Source organism: Palaemon carinicauda, chromosome 5, assembly GCF_036898095.1.
Source record: "Palaemon carinicauda isolate YSFRI2023 chromosome 5, ASM3689809v2, whole genome shotgun sequence".
Classification (NCBI taxonomy): domain Eukaryota; kingdom Metazoa; phylum Arthropoda; class Malacostraca; order Decapoda; family Palaemonidae; genus Palaemon; species Palaemon carinicauda.
The window spans coordinates 31625147-31631032 of NC_090729.1; positions in this window are offsets into that span (position 1 = coordinate 31625147).

Consider the following 5886-nt stretch of genomic DNA (forward strand, 5'->3'; position numbering starts at 1 on the left):
TTTCGAAATCCCGAAACGCTTTCTCACCGCAAGGGCGAGAAAATCATGAGCTGCAGGGTCCGGGTTTTCTGTAATGAAGTGCAGACAGTCGACTTCTGGACTCGCTGGGTCAGAACTGGATGTGGTAGCGGCACAAACTTCAGCTGTAGTTCCAACGCCAAGGGGAACCACATGCTGTTCGGCCACTTGTGGGCCACTATTGCCGCTACCCCCTTGAAGGATCTCAGTTTGTTGAGGACCCTCAACAAAAGGTTGTGAGGGGGGAACAGATAAATCCTGGACCATCTGTTCCAGTCGAGGGACATCACGTCCACTGCTTCCGCTAAGGGGTCCTCGTACGGGGACACGTACAGGGGCAACTTCTTGTTGTCTTTCGTCGCAAAGAGGTCTATCTGCAGTTCTGGGACTTGATTCAGAATGAAGGAGAATGATCCTGCGTCTAAGGACCATTCCGACTCTATCGGTGTGAACCTGGATAGAGCGTCCGCTGTCACGTTGCGGACTCCTTGAAGGTGAACTGCCGACAGGTACCACTTCTTCTTTTCCGCCAATCGAAAAATGGCCAACATCACCTGGTTGAGAGGTGGTGATCTCGACCCTTGTCGATTCAAGCATCTCACAACCACCTCGCTGTCCATCACCAATCTTATGTGGATCGAGTGACGCGGGGAGACTTTCTTTAAGGTAAGGAGCACTGCCATAGCTTCTAGAAAGTTTATGTGAAAGGTCTTGAATAGCTTGGACCAAGTCCCCTGGACTTTTTTCCGATAAACGTGACCTCCCCATCCCTCCTTTGAGGCGTCTGAGTGAATCGTCATCGACGGGGGAGGTGGCTGAAGAAGAACCGACTTCTTTAGATGTCTGGCTTGGGACCAAGGCCTGAGAAGAGTACGTAGCCGAAGCGGCACTGGTCTTCTCAGATCTCTTCGCGCGTTTGATGCATACCTTCTCCAAACTCCGGTTGCATCCTTTAGCTGTGCTCTTAGCACTGGGTCTGTCACCGAAGCAAACTGGAGAGAGCCTAGTACCCTCTCCTGTTCGCGTCTTGATATCCTTTCGGAATCTAGAAGTCTCTTGACAGAGCCCGCTATCTCCTTCCTTTTCTTCGTCGGGATGGAGAAACAGTGTGACAAAAGGTCCCAGTGGATTCCCAGCCACTGGAAATTTTGGGATGGAGAAAGTCGAGACTTTTTTCTGTTGATCTTGAAGCCTAGGTACTCTAGGAACTGGATCACCTGACTGGAAGCTTGCAAGCAGTCGGTCTCGGATGCTGCCCACACCAGCCAGTCGTCCAGGTAGGCTACTACCTGAATTCCCTTTAGGCGTAATTGTTTGAGAGCTGCGCTCGCAAGCTTTGTGAAAATCCTTGGGGCTATGTTTAGCCCGAATGGCATGGCTCTGAAGGCGTATAGTCTCCGTTGTAGCCTGAACCCTAGGTAGGGGGAGAGTCGACGGCTGATTGGAATGTGCCAATAGGCGTCTGACAAGTCTATAGAGACTGAGTATGCCCTCTTGGGCAGTAAGGTCCTTATGTGTTGCAGTGTTAGCATTTTGAATTTGCAATTCACTATGAACTTGTTGAGTGGCGACAAGTCCAGAATGACTCTGAGCTTTTCCAAGTCTTTCTTGGGAACACAAAACAGCCTCCCTTGGAATTTGATGGACTTCACCTTTCGGATCACCTTTTTCTTCAACTGTTCTTGAACGTACTCCTCCAGAACGGGGGTGGAGTGTTGGAAAAACCGAAGGCACGGGGGTGGATTGCTGTACCAGCTCCAGCCCAGTCCATTCTTGAGTAGGCTTTGGGCCCAGGGATCGAAGGTCCAACGATCCCAAAATTTCATCAGTCTCCCTCCTACCGGAATCATTTCACTTGGACTGCCGTCCTGAGGTCTTGCCTCCCTGACCACGACCACCTCTGAATCCCCTTCCCCTTGAGGGGCGCCTAGACGAGCCTCTGGCTGCTCCTCTAGGCTTTGCTCGAAAGGAAGAAGACTGTCCTTCGAACGTTGGGGTGAATGCCGTGGACTGACCTGGCACAGCCTGGGGTACCCACTGAAAAGTGGTCGGGGTTTGTGCCACCATCTGGGGCACTGGAGGCAAAGGCAATTGCAGTTGCTGTTGCTGTCTAGAGGGCTTGGCTGGCCGAGACGGTAGCCTAGTCCTCATTTTCTTCCTCTTTGGTTGAGGACCCTCATCCGGGGAAGAGTTTCTTTTGATAGCCAGGCCCCACTTCTGGAGAAGATTTCTATTCTCCACGGCGGCCTTATCAACAACCGTAGCCCCGGTGAACACGAACTCCCTACAAGCTCTCCTTGCCTTGACGAAGCCATAAAGGTCTTTCGTCACTGTGGCTAGGTGAGTCTTAGCCACCACCATGAACATTTCATGGACCTTGGGGTCACTTGCCATCGTCTCAAGAGTAGTATGATGAGACATTGAGGCAGCCAGTCTTTCTTTTGTCTCGAACTCTCTTCGTAAAAGAAAGTCGGACAGCTTTGGGAGGTCCTCGCCGAATTGCCGTCCGGCAATATCAGCCTCCAACTTTCCCACTGAGAACGTCAGATGGACATCCTTCCAGTCTTTGTGGTCCATAGGCAGGGCCAGCGACAAGGGTTTACACTCCTCCAGGGAGGGGCAAGGCTTGCCGGCCTCGACTGCCTTTAGGACAGCCGCAAACCCTTTCGGTAAAAAGGGGAAGGCTCTAGCAGGAGAGGACACAAAGGAAGGGAGCTTCTTGCTCAATGCAGCTACCTTCGAGTTAGAGAAGCCCTTCTCCTTCATCGAGGATGAAAGTAGGGCTTGAGCCTTAGCGTGGTCCATGATTATGACCTCCTTCGGCTCTGTCTCCTCCCTTGAAGCTGGTTCTTTTCTCAGCCGGACATAGCAGTCCGGATATGATGCCTTGCTGGGCCAGAATTCCACCTCCTCTAGGGGAACTGAACCCAGCTTATCCGAGATGACGATCTTTCCAGTCGTCATTGGCATGTGCTCAGCATACCTCCATGGGTTAGCATCTGAGCATAAGGGAAGGTCTTTCACATTGAGCCTTTTCCGGGGCCCATGTGATTCTGCCAGGGACTGCATCCACAGTTCCATAGCAGCCGCCTTCTCCTGATTCTCCTTCTGCATTTGTTGGATCATTCCAACAATCGAAGAGAGGGCCTGTCCCAGCTCTACTGGGAGACCGGCCGATGTTGAGGGAATAGGCTCCGGAATCTGAACCGGAGTAGCCGACACCTCGTCGACCTCATCCTCTACGACGTCCGGGGCTTGAACTTCATCCTGACCTTCTGCCAGGAGGTCTTGTTCCAAACGCTCGTCCACGTCAGACATCCTGGACCTGATCTTGGGGGATCTCCTCTTGAGGCTGGGGAATCACTGCATCAGCTGATGCCTTGGGAAAAAGATACGCCCTCATCTTCTCACTTGGAAGATAAGGGCCAGAGGTGTTCTTTTGGAAGCCCCTTACCCAGGTACGAAGCTTCTCCCTTTCTATATCCCTTGATTCCGCCGTCATAGGGGAATCAAAAGCCTCAGTAATCAGGTTAGTGCATACAGTACATACCTGAGGGTCCCAATACTGGAGATCATCCTTGGAGACAGCGCATGCTGCGTGTCTCCTACAAAACTCATGTCCGCAGAGGTACTTGCTGCGGACGTTGCAGAAAACATTTCCGCACTTCGGAGGGTCCTCCTGTAAAGAGAAGAAATTTCCATGAGTATCAAGTGAACTATGTATCACTAGATATGCATAGTATAGCATAACAATTCATAAAGGAAAGACACACACTTGTGTTTCCCTCAAAACCCATTGTTGCAGCCTTCCAGATAATAAAATCAAATGGTTAATCTCTTCTAGAGTAACCAATGCAAGGTTTCCAGAGGAAACAGGTGAAGCTCACACCTAAGCAATGATTTTAAGATCCTGGATAATAGACAGAAAAGAACTTACTTTCCTATGTGTAGGGCAACAGCAAAGGGATGTGCAAGAAAACACAAAAGTGTTAGAACACACAGTGCTGTACCAAAACCCTTACCATAGTTTTCTTCTTACTGTATATGTTATACTGAAGAATACTAGTACAGTATAGGGGGATACGTGCCGGCCGGCACTTGCCGGCCGGCACACACCATAACTAGCTTTAAAGTATACTACTTAACAGCTATAAGGCGGCAGAACTTTGGTTCAAATGCATGTGCCAGCCGGCAACAACTGCCGGCCGGCAGCAGCCAATGTCGGCCGGCAATGGCTGCCGGCCGGCAACTACACAAGGTAGTACCCAGCTGCCGGCCACACTCTTGGTGACCGGCAGACAAGGGCTGACATAAGCCGGCCGGCAAAGGTACAAGACCGATGCCAGCCGGCAGCAAAAGAACCAGAGGACTACACCTGCCCGGCTGCCGGCCTCATAGGCCGGCAGCCGGGTCGGGTACAGCACTAGAAGAAAAATAGAATGGATGCCGGGATAAGAGTGTACACTACCTCCAAGCCCGGCAATCCGAAAGAGTGCATATAAGGAAGGGGAGAATCTAATTCAGGCTTCCTGACCAATGCCGTCTGGCTCTACAGGCAGGCATGGATGAGGGACCAAGGGAGGTCCGGGCAGCACTCAAAAATATAAGACCCTTGCCGGCTGGCTGCTCTGCCGGCCGGCAAGGGGCTGAGTCAATTCCACATCCTAACCTATACTAGGTCCAGATGTAGAACGACGTACAGTACTGTAATGGCTAGGCCATTACGGAGATAGAGGGGGAAGGGACAAGAGGGTCCTACCAACCTTGCTTTAGTGACGGATCACCCGCAGCCAAGAAACTTATCTTAGCCTAAGGGAGATCTAAGGGGGAAGGCCAGCAATACTTGCCAGCTCCCAGAGCACCAAAGCAAGGAAGGTGTTGCTACTCCCAGGGAAAGAAACTTATCCTCCCCCGAGAACAGCAACAAGGACTAGTCTGGTAGATCACAAAAGAAGGAATCATATCCACAGAAACATTCGGTAGTGACCTAAGGAGGCTAAGCCCCCTTTGTCTGTGTCAGGCCAGCGAGGGAGACTCTACCCCAAGCCAGACAAATACAGACTCAGACTAAGAAACTCTGTTGTTCTGTCCCTCTTTAAACCATACTACTGGAACAGGAAGGTACAGTAACACCCCAGTATAGTTTTATCGAAAATAAATTCGGAAAAAAACCACTTAGGGATAAGCCCAAGGCTTAAACAGAGGGAAAGGGATTGCATACCTTCTCCGAAGAAAAGAAAGCAACCGGGGAGTATGATAAAGTATACTAAGGCTCCATAAGCAACTTAGCCTAGGCACCAAGAGAATCGATTACCTAAATCACCGAAACTCACTCGTATACTATCTTGGAAATATTCCACAAAGTCTTAAATGTATAAAAGATAGCCTAAAGCTTCAATAAAATTTTTATTACACTCGGAAAAACCAAAATCATGCATGAAGTACTAGGACCAAACGACTAGGCTATATGGCCTAGCGTAGGCCAGAATGGCGAATACTTCGCCAAAATAATACTAAGCACGAAGGAAATCCTATGTAATGCTAAATAGCTAAAATTTATTAAAGCAAAACAACCGGGAATGTCGCTCTGACTAACTAAACTTATACCTAGCGAGCGACAGCGTCCAGGACGCCTCCGGTAGGCTACGGCTCTTGTATCAAAGATTAATCCTATTAATCACTCAAAAATTTACCAAGAGCCTACTTTTATACATAAAAGACATTATACTCAACTTATCAGAGGCCGACGAAGACGGAGAAGCCATGAAAAGTAGAATAAATCCAAGATTTAAGAGAAACACAGGAAAAAACACCGAGTTATTAAGCTACGCAAAAAGGTATACAGATGGCGCCAGGATTGGCGCCAGG